A 16,805-nucleotide genomic window follows, 5' to 3' on the forward strand; every position below is an offset into this window, starting at 1 on the left:
ATCACAAACAAGAGAAAGTCTGCAGATGCTGGAAATTCAAGCAACACACACAAAATGCTGGAGGAACTCACCAAGTCAGGCAGTCAACGTTTCGGGCCAAGACCCTTCATCAGGACTGCTTAAAGCCGATTTACAAAGCAAGTTTTTTTCACAGAGATTTGTTGGTCCCTGGAGATGACAGAAACAGATATAATAGCAATATTTTGAGAGAAATTTAGAGGATAATGAAAAAAGGCAAGGAATAGATGAAGAATACAGACCACGTGCAGGCAGCTGGGATTAGTTAGATTGGCATCATGGTTGGTATTGATATTTTGACCAAACGGCCTGTTCCTGTGCTGCATTGTGAGGTCTATGTTCACACATTTCTTTGAGTATTGTAGAGATCCATATAATCATACAAAACCCAAGGAGATTTTTCAGCCCATTTCACCGATGCAGACTCACTTGATAGCTATCTAATTTGTCAATGATCAGATGGCAGTTCTGACTGTTTCTCTTTCTACAGATGCCATCTGATATGTTGAATTTTACCAGCATTTTCTGTTTCTGTGTGCAGCGTGTCAACCTCTTTTACTAATTTTTCATTTTAAATTTCATATTTCAAGTATCATTGAGGTATATTGGTTAGCACACAACTTCAGGCACAGCGTCATAGGGAGAATGCAAAATAATGGCTTGTACAACTTTGGCATTACTAGTCTGCTTTTAAGTTTGGTGGCCCATATGTAAAATTAGCAAACCTTATTTTCTCTTTTCTACACACATCTTATATTTGCATAGTTAACCTCATAACAACAGCCTCTAAACAGCCTTGTCAGCAAGACAAAGGAGCTGATTATTGACTTTAGGAAGAGGAAACCAGAGGTCCATGAGTCAGTCCTCGTCAGAGGATCAGAGTTGGAAAGGGGCAGCAACTTCATATTCCTCAGTGTTATTATTTTGGAGGACCTGTCTTGGGCTCAGCACTTAAGTGCAATTACGAAGAAAGCATACAGCGCCTGTACTTCCTTAGGAGTTTGTGATGATTCGGCATGATATCCAAAACACTGACAAACTTCTATAGATTTGTGATGGCGAGTATATTCCCTGGCTGCATCACCGGCCTAGTATGAAAACATCAAATGCTCTTGAATGGAAAATCCTACAAAAAGTACTGGATATGGCCAAGTCCATCACCAGTAAAGCTGTCCCCACCGTTGAATGCATGTATACGAAGTGTTGCTGCAAGAAAGCAGCATCCATCATCAGGGACCCCCACCACCCAGAACATGCTCTCATCTCACTGCCTCAGGACTCACAACACCAGGTTCAAGAACAGTTATTAATTCTCAACCATCAGGCTTTTGAAACAAAGGGATAACTTCATTCAACTTCACTTGTCATTCACTGAAACGTTCCTTCAATATATGGACTATTTTCAAGGACTCTTCATCTCATGTTCTTGATATTTATTGCTCATTTATTATTATTATTAATTTCAGTTTGTGTTTGCACAGTTGTTGTGTCTTTTGCACAGTAGTTGAACACCCAAGTTTTTGTGGTCTTTCATTGATTCTATTATGGTTAAAGGTATAGAGTCATAGAGTAGTACAACACAGAAACAGGCCCTTCAGCCTATTTAATCCTTGGCAAAACTATTTAAACTGCCTCCTCCCTTCGAACTGCACCTGGACCATAGTCTTCCATACCCTGCTATCCACGTACCTATCCAAACTTCTCTTAAATGTTGACATTGAGCTTGGATGGACCACTTGTGCTGGCAGTTCATTTCACACTCCCACGACTCTCTGACTGAAGAGGTTTCCCCTCATGTTCCACTTAAACTCCTCAACTTTCCTCCTTAACCCATACCTTTGGTTACGGTCACACCCAACCTCAGTGAAAAAAGCCTGCTTACATTTATTCTGTCTATAGACCTCATAATTTTCTATACCTCTATCAAATCTCCTCTCAATCTTCTATGTTCATCTTTCCTTATAACTTATGTCCTCCAGACCCAGCAATATCCTTGTAAATTTTCTCTGCACTCTTTCAAACTTGATTATATCTTTCCTGTAGGTAGGTGACCAAAACTTCACACAATATTCCAAATTTGGCCTCACCAATGTTTTATACAATTTTAACATAACATCCCATCTCCTGTACTCAATACATTGATTTATGAAGGCCAATGTACCAAAAGCTTTCTTTATGACCCTATCTACCTGTGATGCCACTTTCAACGAATTATGGACCTGCATTCCCAGATCCTTTTGTTCTACCACACTCCTCAGTGCCCTACCATCCCACTGAAGTGCAAAACCTCACACTAGTCTGCATTAAATTTCATCTGCCATTTTTCAGCCAATTTTTCCAGATGATGCAGTTCCCTCTGCAAGCCATGATAGCCTTCCTCACTTAGTGGAGACAGTCTTTTTTTTCTGCATAACTTCCAAGGTATCTATAACTCCCACTCAAGAAAATAGATAATGCAATAGCACTCCCATAGTGTTACATTGGAGTGTCAGGATAGATCACATACACACCGCACTGGGGCCTGAATTCACAACCTTTTGACTCAGTCTCAAGAGGGAAAGGAAAGAAAATTAACAGAATTCATATCATGAGATCAGCTCACTGTGGCTGTCTCTGAACTGCTGAATTGTCCCAAATCCAATGATTTAGTCCTTGTCTGTAACAGATTCATTAACGTGGTTGTTTCCCAAGCTACTTCCTCAGATTGGGGACGACCAGGGATGAGCAATAAATGTCCATTTCCAGTAATGTCTTTGGTTTATCAGTGAGATATGTGGGAAATTTTTTAAATGTGGTATATGATCATGGTTATTTTAGTCTATGTCTCTTGGAGCTGTTGAACTATACTATTTACACTTTCTTCATCTCTACCTAGGTATCTCCCCCAACACTCCTGCTTCGGTGACCCGACTGTCATCCAGCATTATCCAAGATTGGATAGAGTGGTTCTTTGGTCTTAATAGTTTTGCAATTTTGCTTTCTTGTCATTTCGTTGTTTAGCACTTGGCAATAGTGAAGAGTGGAAGAGGCAAAGCTCTCAGCAATGTTGTAGACTGATAGACGAGGCTACATGGGGCACATGTGCATGCCCATATGCATGTTTGGGGCACATGCATATGGGCATATTTTTCAAATTCAAAATTTCCAACTCAAGACCCTGTGAGTTGCAACTGATTAAATTGCTAAAGCAATAGTGGACAAACCATGACACAAACTCATCTCAATGCAAAGTATTCATTTTGGATAAATATGATACACCATAACCTTTGATCTGTTCTGTGTTTCAATATATCTTTTGAGTCTCCTCCCTGTTCGCCCAGACCCCAGGCTCTCCTTCTGGAGTCTCACCCAGCTTTCCAAGTGCATTGCCAGAATCACATTTCATTCAGAGACAGAAGTAGAAAAAAAACTGATGAATAACAGAAGGAAAAAGTAATTGATGGTTGTTGATCCAGCCCCATACAAGTTGCAACCTTTTAGATGTTGTTGTTAATGAAAAGCTTGGTAATATAATGATTTATACAGTGAGTGATTTATTTTACCTTTATTTATGCGTTGTTTTCTGCCTCACGGAGGGTAAATGACTATCATTCTGATTGTGAGTGGAAACAGCAACCATTCTGGTGGTTCAAGGTTTCAAGGGTTTCAAAGGTACATTTAATGTCAGAGAAATGTATGCAATATACATCCTGAAATGCTTTTTCTTCGCAAACATCCGCAAAAAACAGAAGGGTCCCCAAAGAAGGAATGACAGTTAAATGTTAGAACTCCAAAGCCCACCCCCTAGCTCCCCCCTCCCACACGTAAGCAGCAGCAAAGCAATGAATCCCCCAGCAAAAAAAAGCATCGGCACCCCCCCACCAAGCACTCAGGCGTGCAGCAGAACATCAATATAGACACAGACTTGCAGTACCCCAAAGACTACTCGTTCACCCATGATTTTTTAAGCTGCCTAGTTTAAACAAAGAAATGCAGTAGAACTATAGAACCATAGGACATTACAGCACAGAAACAGGCCTTTGGGTCCTTCTTAGCTGTGCCGAACCATTTTACTGCCTAGTCCCACTGACCTTCACCTGGACGATATCCCTCCATACGTACAAATAGAAAATGCAAAACCATCAACAAAAGTACAAAATTTTTCTCACACAAATTCTTCCTCAGAAGAACAATGCAAAACTGGCTTTGAAATACTTAAAAAAGTGCAGTAACTCAAATAGAGAAGAGGATGGCTAGCAGGAAAATAAAATCTGATTTGCAAAAAGAACAACTGATATTAAATATAGAGAGAAAGCAAGTGGAGTATCTGCAGTCAACCCAAGAACCTGGCAGCTTACTCAAAACAGCCATGTAAAAATTAGATGATAAAAATACTGAAGAACCAAAACCGCAAACAATAGTGGAAGGGGAAGTCCCTGGTCCCTCTGTAGTGAGCACTGTAAAAAGATGTTCAAATTATTTGGAAATTAATGAATGTTATATGAATACTTTGCCACAATGTATGTTATATTTCAAAATGTAGTGACTATTATAAATAAACATAATTTTGCTTAATACAAGCCCTTATTATCTTATGGCATCAAAAATGTTCAGCTGTAGATAGCTTGAAGCAAAAACAATGCCTTTCTTTTATCCCTTGTATTCTTTACACCTTGGACACAATCAGCCACACAGAGTCCTGGGTCAGGACTGAACCCAGAAGCTATCAGTCAAACCTGTGACATGTTTTGCAGCTGCATCTCCCACCTCCAGCAGCATCTGCACTGCCCGTGATGGATCTGTATGCATTTTACCTATTGCTCTTACACTGTAACTTCCAGCTTTGTTTGAGAAACACAAGAGTAACCATTGCATGAATTACAAGCTGGAAAAACAACCCCAGGGCAGAAACTGTTGGCCTCCAAAGCTGGCTGAGTTATACTTTCATCTTTAAGTCATAGGAGCAGAATTAGGCCATTCGGCCCATTGGGTCTGTGCTGGCATTCAATCATGGCTGATACATCAGCTGGAGGGAATGGTTTTAAAGGGGTCAATGGATGCAGAGATCTGGGGCTTCAGGTGTGCAGACTTTGTTTGCTCGATGGTTGGGAATGGTGCTGAGTAAAGTCAGAGAGTACAGGAGGAGGGGAATTGTTTTGGGTGCAAGTTTGCAAGTCGTCAAAGTTTGGAATGGTTGAACTGAAAATGAACCAGCGAATGTGATCAAAGTTGTGAGGAGTGAGAATATTTCGTGAAAGGCCTAAAGGAGAATACATGGCATTAGTACAAGTATATTAATATGTGTTTATTATTATTATTATTAGCAGGTTTGTTCATTAAAACTTCATGCAAAGAATCTGACGTACTCTGACTTCAGAGAACAGGGACAGTGAGCCCTTGGTTTACACAGAGGTGGCAATAGTAGGGCCATTGTTTCACTATGCCAGAGACCCATGTTCAATTCTAGCCTTCGGTACTGACAATGTGGAGTTTTCACATTCTTCCTATGACCGCTTGGATCCTGTCCTCTGTACTCCGGTTTTCTTTCACCTCCCAAAGACCTACACATTGGTAGGTTAATTGGCCACTGTGAGAGACAGAATCTGAGAAGTTTTGATGAGAATGTGAGGGAAATTAAAAATGGCATTGCTGGAGGATTAGTGTAGGTAGGTGGTTGCTGATTGGTGTGGTCTTGGTGGGAGGAGGGCCCATTTCCATACTCTTTAACAACCTACAAATGATCAAGAAAATTTCATGGAAAGATTGGATGGAAAGATTCACAAGGAGGATTTGCCACTTCTAAAGTTTTATCCTCTAAAGAAACAAGTGGGGCAGAGGATGCTTAGAAAATTCATTGTCAGCAATATTAGCAGAAACAACATGCATTACGCAATGGCTTTGGAGTGATCAAACACCATTAGGTACATTACTAAGGGTAAACACAACATTGGACACAGGCATGTAGTATTTGAGCTCAGGAGTTGGGTGTGCAGAAAATATGGGGCAGAGTGAAGGGATGCTAGGGTTGGTGGTTTATGGAAGATGTTAGAGTATGGCAGCTGAAATAGTGAGGAGAGGAAGAGGGGGAAGGAAGGATTTGGTGTGCGTATGACATTACATTTAGAGGAAGACAGAATTCTGAATGTATTATAGGGATGAAAAGTGAACAGAGATGGTAGTTTGCAGACAGCAAGTATCTTAAATCAAACATAAAAATTCTAAGAACAAGGTGTTGCCAAACGGAAAAATGCATATTGCAACATTAAGGCTGCATGGAATACTTCTCCAGATTTAAATTCCTGTGCCACTCCTTTTAAGCTCCTGGAAGGTAAATTAGCCTTCAGCCATTCGCAAACTAATCTATCTGTATTCTTTGTCTGGAATTGGTGTGAAGAGCATCTGCAGTCATGAAGGACATTTTAAAGGCACAATGTCACTGGCTGACCAGATCGGCCTGCAAGCTTTTATGACTTCAAGGAAATGAAAATCAAACAGGTTTCATAATATATTGACAATCTTCTCTGGTAGATCACAGCCTTGTCAAGAGAACAGAGACAATGTTTAATCTTGTGGGAAAATTGAGAACTAGAGGCAAATATCAGAAGTGATGGGTACCTGTTTAAGGCAGAACTGAGGCAAAATATTTTTATTCAGATTGTTCAGAATCTTAGGAACTGAAAAGACAGTGGAAGCAGAGTCTGAATTTATTCTTGATCAGCAAGGGGGGGGGGGAAGGTAATTTGGGTGAGCAGGAATGTAGAGATGAGGTTATAATCAGAGCTCCAATGATACTAGTCATAGAGTCAGAGATATACAGCACCGAATCAAGCCTGCACAAACCATCAATCACCCATTTACATTCATCCAAATTTGTATACTATCCCCCATTCAAATCAATTCCCCTGCAAATTCTGCCATCACCTAAGTTATTGTGGCCAATTAGTCGACCAACTTGAATAACTTTGCAATGTGGGAAAATACTGGAGAACTAGGAGAAAAGCCATGCTGTCACCGGGAGAATGTCCGAACAATACACAGGCAGCACCTAAGGTGAGGATTGAACCAGGTTCTCTAAATCTGTGAGGCAACGGATCAGCCAGCTGCACCACTTTGCCAGCCCTATTGAAGGGTGGAGCGGGTTCAAGGATCTCAGTGGTCAAATCCTGTTCCTACTCATTAGTATACACAGTATGCATATATATTCATATACCGTTTCTCTGTATCCATGAATCAATTATTTTAAATTAATATTAATTTATGTTCACTTCTACCTACTATTTTATCACTGAGACTTCTATTCTTACTTTTCTTATTTGCATTAAGTTTGCATTAATTAAGATAAGGGACCTCCAAACATTAGGGCTGATTATCACTTCCACCCAGAAACCCACCTCTTCACACCCCTCACTATCACTACTTTATCATTTCCTGTCAGTCACCAGATGTACAGACACTTCTGTGCCCCACATCACTTTATGGACGTACAATTAATCTGTGTATTTAAGCTATTTTATGTATTTATATTTTTTGAGTTTTTTATTATTGCGTTCATTGTTGTGTCTCTCTGTGTTACATTGGATCCAGAGTATCAATTTATTTCATGCCCCTTTACTCTTGTGTACAAGAAAAGACATTGAACAATTTTGAATCCTGAAGGCATGTCAAGTCAAGTCACTTTTTATTGTCATTTCAACCATAACTGCTGGTACAGTACATAGTAAAAATGAGACAATGTTTTTTCAGGACCATGGTGTTACATGACACAGTACAAAAACTAGACTGAACTATGTAAAAAAACAACACAGGAAAAAACTACACTAGACTACAGACCTACCCAGGACTGCATAAAGTGCACAAAACAGTGCAGGCATTACAATAAATAATAAACAAGACAATAGGGCAGTAAGATGTCAGTCCAGGCTCTGGGTATTGAGGAGTCTGATGGCTTGGGGGAAGAAACTGTTACATAGTCTGGTCGTGTGAGCCTGAATGCTTCGGTGCCTTTTCCCAGACGGCAGGAGGGAGAAGAGTTTGTATGAGGGGTGCGTGGGGTCCTTCATAATGCTGTTTGCTTTGCGGATGCAGCGTGTAGTGTAAATGTCCATAATGGCGGGAAGAGAGACCCCAATGATCTTCTCAGCTGACCTCACTATCCACTGCAGGGTCTTGCGATCTGAGATGGTGCAATTTCCAAACCAGGCAGTGATGCAGCTGCTCAGGATGCTCTCAATACAACCCCTGTAGAATGTGATGAGAATGGGGGGTGGGAGATGGACTTTCCTCAGCCTTCACAGAAAGTAGAGATGCTGTTGGGCTTTCTTTGCTATGGAGCTGGTGTTGAGGGACCAGGTGAGATTCTCCGCCAAGTGAACACCAAGAAATTTGGTGCTCTTAACGATCTCTACCGAGGAGCCTTTGATATTCAGCGGGGAGTGGTTGCTCCGTGCCCTCCTGAAGTCAACAACCATCTCTTTTGTTTTATTCATATTCAGAGACAGATTGTTGGCTCTGCACCAGTCCATTAGCTGCTGCGCCTCCTCTCTGTAAGCTGACTCGTTGTTCTTGCTGATGAGACCCACCATGGTCATGTCATCGGCGAACTTGATGATATGGTTCGAGCTGTGTGTTGCAGCACAGTCGTGGGTCAGCACGGTGAACAGCAGTGGACTGAGCACACAGCCCTGGGGGGCCCCGTGCTCAGTATGATGGTGTTGGAGATGCTGCTCCCGATCCGGACTGACTGAGGTCTCCCAGTCAGGAAGTCTAGGATCCAGTTGCAGAGGGAGGTGTTCAGGTCCAGTAGGCTCAGCTTTTAAATCAATTTCTGAGGAATGATTGTGTTGAATGCTGAACTAAAGTCTATGAAAAGCATTCGAACGTATGTGTCTTTTTTGTCCAGGTGGGTTAGGGCCAGGTGGAGGGTGATGGCAATGGCTTTGCTTGTTGAGCGGTTGGGACGGTACGCAAACTGCAGGGCATCCAGTGAGGGGGGCAGCAGGGTCTTGATGTGCCTCATGACGAGCCTCTCGAAACACTTCATGATGATGGATGTAAGTGCAATGGGACGGTAGTCATTTAGGCAGGACACTGAAGACTTCTTCGGCACGGGGACGATGGTGGCAGCCTTGAAGCACATTGGAATGGTGGTGCTGCTCAGGGAGGTGTTGAAGATGTCAGTGAGAACATCTGCTAGCTGGTCTGCACATCCTCTGAGCACTCTACCAGGAATGTTGTCTGGTCCAGCATCTTGAACCTTCAAAATTATTACACTGACAGATCTCCCACATCAGTCCTATTTGAGAATCATATTTTTAGGCAATGTTCCAGATTCCTCCATTTTTACCTGTAGGACAGACCCATCAATAGTTATGACTTATTGATATGCAACCAGAAAGGGATGACTCTGAACGCTGCAGTCCATTAATGCCATTTTTGAACCACTTGATAAGGAATAAAATAACTTATAACTTGTAATAATTGTTCTTGCCCGCTATCCTTTTCACAAATGATTTAGAATTCTTCCTATGTTGGAAGATGGACTGAGATATTAAGGATGTCCCACCATGAGAGATAATAAAGGCTAGCATGGGAAATAACTTGGTGGCGTAACTGCTGTTTCATTGTTGAAGGACAAAATGGCCAATGATGAAAGGATCTTATCCTTGCCAACTTATATGTTACAATGTCAGATTTTTCTCCTGGGAGTGACCACACATTGACTTGTGTGGCCAAGTCCCATTGTCACAGGTAGGATATCACTGGAATTTTTTTAAAAACTGCAGATGCTGGAAATCTGGAATAAAAACTGAAAGTAAATTTGACTTGACTTGACTTGAAAATGCTGGAGCGAAACACACAAAATGACAGAGGAACTCAGCAGGTCAGGCAACATATATGGGAATGAATAACCGTTCAATGTTTTGGGCAGAGACCCTTTTTCAGGACTGGAAAGATAGGGGGAAGACGCCAGAATAAAAAGATGGGGGAGGGGAAGGAGGATAACTAGAAGCTGACAGGTGAAGCCAGGTTGGTGGGAAAGATAAAGAGCTGCAGAAGAAATGATAATCCTGGAAATCATAAACTGGCAAATCTCACGTCAGTGGTAGGGAAGTTACTGGAGAGGATTCTTAAGGACTAGATTTATGAGCATTTAGGAAACCATGTCCTAACTAGGGAGAGCAAACATGTCTTCATGTGGAGTAAGTTATGACTTACTAACTTGATTGAGTCTTTTGACGAGGTGACAAGGATGACTGATGAAGGTAGAGCTGTGGATGCTGTCTTTATATATAAATATATATATATAATATAATATTAACGTTAAGACTCTTGGCAGTGTGGAGGATCAGAGGGATCTTGGGGTCGGAGTCCATAGGATGCTCAAAGTAGCTGCACATGTTGACTCTGTGGTTAGAAGGTGTATGGTGTATTGGCCTTCATCAATCGTGAAATTGAAATTAGGAGCTGAGAGGTAATGTTGCAGCCAAATAGGACCCTGGTCAGGCCCCACTTGGAGTATTGTGCTCAGTTCTGGTCACCTCACTACAGGAAGGATGTGGAAGCCATAGAAAGGGTGCAGAGGAGATTTACAAGGATGTTGCCTGGATTGGGGAGCACGCCTTATGAAAACAGGTTGAGTGAACTCGGCCTTTTCTCCTTGGAGCGACGGAGGATGAGAGGTGACCTGATAGAGGTGTATAAGATGATGAGAGGCATTGATCATGTAGGTAGTCAGAGGCTTTTTCCCATGGCTGAAATGGCTGCCACAAGAGGGCACAAGTTTAAGGTGCTGGGGAGTAGGTATAGAGGAGATATCAGGGGTAAGTTTTTTATGCAGAGAGTGGTGAGTGTGTGGAACGGGCTGCCGGCAACGGTGGTGGAGGCGGATAAGATAGGGTCTTTAAAAAAAGACTTTTGGATAGGAACATGTAGCTTAGAAATATAGAGGGCTATGGGTAAGCCTGGTAGTTTCTAAGGTAGGGATATGTTCAGCACAACATTGTGGGCCAATGGGCCTGTACGTATTGTGCTGTAGGTTTTCTGTGTATATATATATATATGACTTGGATTAAAATGTAGATAGGTGGGTTAGTAAGTTTGCAGCTGACACAAATTTAATGCCCTGGGAAAGGTTTCACTGTTAATGTAATGGTTTTTCTGTAGCAGCAGTGTTTGGGTTATGACTAGAGATAACGGGGGCATTGGAATGTGTCCCGTCCAATGAGGGGAGTGTTTTTCTCGTTGTGGGCCTGAGAGCGAGGTGTTCATGGTGTTCACGGTGTTCACGGGTGAGAGATGAAGGGAGAAGACACAAGAAAGGCGAGGCTGCAGACTATAGGACAGAGTGAACTTTGAGTGAGGGGTCGGGAGTCGGCGACGCCCGGGGGAAATCGAGGGAGGACTAACGGACGGGAAACCGTGAGCTCCAACGTGCACGTTAGACTGTTTCATTAAAATGGGCCCTTTTCTTTTTGTTTTTCTTTACTAACCCTCTAGCCAAATTAAGAATTATAAAGCTAAATCATTTAATTGCATTTAGTGTACTGTCTGATATTTCGTGGTACTGATTTGTAACAGGGTAACACATCATGCAGCATCCACACGAACGAGATTTCACACGTTCGGCAGGGCCGGAGATTGCTTCCCTTGACTAACACCACCGGCCGAACCTGAGCGTTACACAAAGATTGGTGGAGTTATGGATAGTGTAGAAGACTGGCAAAGGATACAGCAGGATATAGATCAGTTGCAGATATGGGCTGAGAAATGGCAGATGGAGTTTAACCCAGCCAACTATGAAGTGTTGCACCTTGGTAGGTCAAGTGTAAAGAGACAGTAAATTGTTAAGGACAAGACCTTAACAGTGTTGATGAGCAAAGGGTTCAAGTTCATAGCTCCTGACAGTGGCTACACAGGTTGGTAGGGTAGTTAAGAAGGCATTTGGCATGCTTGCCTTTATTAGTCAAGGCACAGAATTCAAACATCAGGATGTTACAGGTTTATAAAACTCTAGTTAGACTGTCTCTGGAGAATTGCCAATCTAGTTGCCCCACTAAAGAAAGGATGTCAAGGTTTTGGAGAGGTTTAATAGAACGCTGCCTGGATTAGAGGGCACGTGCTATAATGAGAGGTTGGACAAACTTGAGTTGGAGTGGCATAGACTGAGGTGCGATTTGATAGAGGTTTATAAGATTATGAGAGGCATAGATAGAGTACAATATCGTTTTTCCCAGGGTTGAAATGGCTAATACCAAAGGACATGCATTTAAAGTCAGAGGGGGTAACTTCAAATGAGATGAGAGGGGCAATTTTTTTTACACAGAGAGTGGTGGGTGCTTGGATTGTACTGCCTGTGTGATGGAAGAGGCAGAAACATGAGAGACCTTTAAGAGATGTTTAGATAGGCACATGAAGGTGAGGAAAATTGCAGGATCTAGACATTGTATAGGCAGAAGAGATAAGTTTAGTTATCTATTTGATCACTAATTTAAGTGGTTTGGCACAACATTGTAGGCTGATGGGCCTGGTCATGTTCTATGTTCTGAAAGCACCATTAAACACTGGGTGAGAAGCCCCACATTTTGGTCATGCAGCAGTATAATTAATGTATTGATGGTAATGTATGCAGATATTCCATCAGTCAGCATCTCCCATCACCCAAGGCTCCCTAACCTTGCCAGGTTTACCCTTCACCCTAACAGGACCGCGCTGTTCCCACCTGCTGTCACACTCTTAAAAGCCTTCCACTTGCCATTCATTGCTTTCCTTTCAAACAGACTCACCCAATTAACGTCTGCTAGGTCCTGTCTTTTGCCTCAAAATTAGCCCTGCTTCATTTTAGGACCATATAACCTGTGGTCTGTCCTCTCGTTCCCATCACTACCTTGCAACTGATAGGCTTATGGTCACCAGAGTCAGTGTGCCATGACTGCCACTTCATCATGGGAACATGGTATCTTAGATCTGGCCCTGTGCAATGAGACAGGTAAAATTAGTGATCTTGTAATTAGGGATTCTCTTGGAAAGAGTGATCACAGTATAATTGAGTTCCTCATACAAATGGAGGGTGTAATAGTTCAATCTAAAAAGAGTGTATTATGCCTAAACAATGGAGACTACAATGGGATGAGGGAGGTTTTGGCCAGTGTAGACAGGGAACACGGGCTATATGATGCGACAGTCGAGGAACAGTGGAAGACTTTCAAAGAGATTTTTCACCGTGCTCAACAAAAGTATATTCCAGTTAAAAGCAAGTAGAGTAAGGGTGGGGAGAGCCAGCCTTGGATAGCTAAGGAAATAAAGGAAGGTGTCAAACTAAAAGATCTTGCATACAAAGTCGCCGAGTAGTGGGAAACTGGAAGATTGGGAAAACTTTCAAAAGCAACAAAGTACCACTAGGCGAACAATAAAGAAAGGGAAGCTAGAATATGAAAATAAACAAGCACGAAACATAAAAACAGATAGTACAAGTTTTTATAATTATATAAAGCAGAAAAGGGTGGCCAAAGTGAATGTAGGCCCCTTGGAGGATGAGAAAGGGGAATTGATATTGGATAATGAGGAAATAGCCAATGCTTTGAATGACTATTTTGTATCAGTCTTCACAGTGGAGGATATGTCTAACACGCCAAAGACAGATGTTATGGATACGATGGGAGGTGAGGACCTTGGTACAATAACTATCACTGAAGAAGTAGTGCTGAGCAAATTTGTGGGCCTGGAGATAGGTAAGTCCCTTGATCCTGATGGAATGAATCCCAGAGTACTGAGAGAAATAGCAGAAATTATAGTAGAGGCTTTGGTGATGATTTAACAAACTTCTCTGGACTCTGAGCAGGTCCTGGCAGATCTGAAGACAGCAAATATCACACCACTGTTCAAAGAAGATGTAGGCAAAAGGCAGATAACTATAGGCCAGTTAGTTTAATATCTGTAGTTTGGAAAATGCTTGACACCATCATTAAAGAAGGAATAGTGAGGCTTTGGAAAGAAAAGCATCCATCACACAAACACAGCATGGATTCAGCAAAGGCAAGCCTTATTTGACAAACTTACTGGAGTTCTTTGAGGATATAACAAGCACAGTGGATAGAAGGGAACAGATACATTATTTACTTGGATTTCCAGAAGGCGTTCAATAAGGTATCACATAAAAGGCTTATTCATAAGATAAGGATGCGTAGATTTGGAGGTGATGTATTAGCATGGACAGAGGATTGGTTAACCAACAGAAAGCAGAGAGTTGGGATACATGGGTGTTACTCCGGTTGACAATCAGTGGTGAGCGGTGTGCCACAGGGGTCGGTGCTGGGCCCACAACTGTTCACGATATACACTAACGATCTTGAAGAGGGAACCAAGTGTAGTGTATCTAAATTTGCTGATGATACTAAATAGAGTGGAAAAGCAAATTGTGCAGAAGATATGGAGATTCTGCAGAGAGATATAGATAGGTTAAGTGAGTGGGTAAGGGTCTGGCAGTTGGAATACCATGTTGGTAAATGTGAGGCCATCCACTTTGGAAGGAAAAATGAAGGAGCAGATTATTATTTAAATGGTAAAAAAAATAGCAGCATGCTGTTGTGCAGAGGGACTTGGGAGTGCTTGTGCATGAATCACAAATGGTTAGTTTGCAGGTACAGCAAGCTATCAAGAAGGTCTTCATTCCTAGAGGGACTGAAGTTAAGAGCAGGGAGGTTATGCTGCAACTGTACAGGGTACTGGTGAGGCCACACCTGGAGTACTGTGTGCATTTCTGGTCTCCTTACCTCAACCATCAAGCTCCTGAACCAGAGAGGATAACATTACTCACCCCAACACTGAACTGATTCCACAATTCCACAACCTGACTCACTTTCAAGGATTCTACAACTTGTGTTCTTAATAGTTTTATTATTATTTTGATTTTTCTTTTTGTATTTGCACAATTTGTCTTTTGCACTTGGATATTTGAATGTCTTTTTGTGCAGTTTTTCATTAATTCTATTGTGTTTCTTTCTACTGTGAATGCCCACAAGAAAAAAATCCCAAGGTAATATATACAGTGCCTATAAAAAGTATTCACCCCCTCCATGAAGCTTTCATGTTTTATTGTTTTACAACATTGAATCACAATGATTTAATTTGGCTTTTTTGACACTGATCAACAGAGAAAGACTTTTTCATGTCAAAGTGAAAACAGATCCCTACAAAGTGATCTAAATAAATTACAAATCTAAAACACAAAAAAATTGATTGCATAAGTATTCACCTCCTTTAATATGACACACTAAATATCACCGGTGCAGCCAATTGGTTTTAGGAGTCACATAATTAGTTAAAAGGGAATCTCTTGTGTGCAGTCATGGTGTTTAAAATGATTGTAGTAAAAATATACCTGTATCTGGAAGGTCCAACTGGTTTGGCCAAAAAAAGCTGTTGAAAGTTCGTCTGTGGATATAGACCTTCCACATAGCAAATCAGGAGCTAGGGGATTGGTGAGGCTAAGAAGTAGGTGATTATGACAAGAATTATGGGATAATGGGCATAAGGGGAGATACCTTTACAGAATACATAAAACTGTTGGATGGATGGGAGAAGGGGCTAAGATGAGAAGGGAAGGAATTACATTGACTCAACTTAGAATTTGGCACACTGTTTAATTATTGCTGAAATCTTGCTGGAAAACATCACTCTGGCGTGTGTAGCTTATGTCATCATTATGAAGCAGTTGAACACATTCTTTTACAATGTGAAGTAGATAAGGTCGAAAGAAAACAAATGCAGGCTGCACTACTAGTTTGGGGGGTTGACAGTTTTTAGTTAAAAACCTTTCTAAGTTATAGATGTGATTTTAATTCAATTCACAATATTGCCTTTCATTATTTACAGTCGATAGGGTTCTATGGGGTAATTTAGTTTTCATTTGATAAAGAACTGGTAGGGGTTTTATTTCCTAATTCTCTGCACCCCACCCTGTCCAGTTGGTGGCCGTAATGCACCTTTAAGTTGGACTGCCAACCGCCATTAAAAGTCGAATGAAGAAGAAGGTCCAAATGCTGGTGAGTCAGTATCCTGGCAAAAACTACACCATGAAGACAAAAGAACATTCCAAGCAACTCCGTGAAAAGGTTATGGAAAAACACAAGTCAAAGGTTCAAAGGTCAAGTTTAATGTCAGAGTAATGTATACAATATACATCCTGAAATGCTTTTTCCTCACAAAACATCCATGAAAACAGAAGTGCCCCAAAGAATGAACAACAGTTAAATGTGAGAACCCCAAAGTCCCCCCCCAGTTCCCACTCCCGCGTGTAAGCGGCAGCGAGCAACGATTCCCCTCCCCCCACCAGCAAACAAAAGCACATCGGTACTATCAGAGCTGGATACAAGAAAATTTCCAAGTCACTGAATATCCCTTGGAGTACGGTTAAGTCAATCATCAAGAAATGGAAAGAATATGGCACAGCTGTAAATCTGCCTAGAGCAGGCCATCCTCAAAAACAGAGTGACCGTGCAAGAAGAGGACTAGTGACGGAGATGACCAAGAGACCTATGATAACTCTGGAGGAGTTACAAGCTTCAGTGGCTGCGATGGGAGAGACTGTGCATACAACAACAGTTACCCGTGAGCTTTTCTATCTGCAGTTTTATGGGAGAGTGGTGAAGAGAAAGCCACTGGTGGAAAAAAGGCCAAATGAAGTCTCAGACAGAATCTGCCAGAGGCAATGTGGGAAACCCTGAAGACAGCTGGAAGAACGTTCTATGGTCTGATTTAAACCAAAATTGAGCCTTTTAGGCCATCAGACTAAACACCAGACGAAACATTAT

The 16,805-nt window shown here is 41.6% G+C and overlaps 1 protein-coding gene across 3 annotated transcripts in view; it reads left to right on the plus strand.

The window, feature by feature from the left end:
• The window catches only part of LOC140728951 (solute carrier family 22 member 4-like), a 147,681-nt gene that overhangs the window by 125,482 nt on the left and 5,394 nt on the right, over nucleotides 1–16,805 (plus strand). For 2 of the 3 annotated variants that reach the window (XM_073048083.1, XM_073048085.1), the window contains one exon: nucleotides 2,894–4,536. The exons of the other annotated variant lie outside the window; for it this stretch is intronic. The gene's annotated coding sequence lies outside the window, so the exon portion shown is untranslated. Of the gene's footprint in view, nucleotides 1–2,893; nucleotides 4,537–16,805 lie in introns of those variants that run through there. 3 annotated transcript variants of the gene reach the window in all.

The sequence above is a fragment of the Hemitrygon akajei genome, chromosome 6 (genome assembly GCF_048418815.1).
Source record: "Hemitrygon akajei chromosome 6, sHemAka1.3, whole genome shotgun sequence".
Taxonomy (NCBI): Eukaryota; Metazoa; Chordata; class Chondrichthyes; order Myliobatiformes; family Dasyatidae; genus Hemitrygon; species Hemitrygon akajei.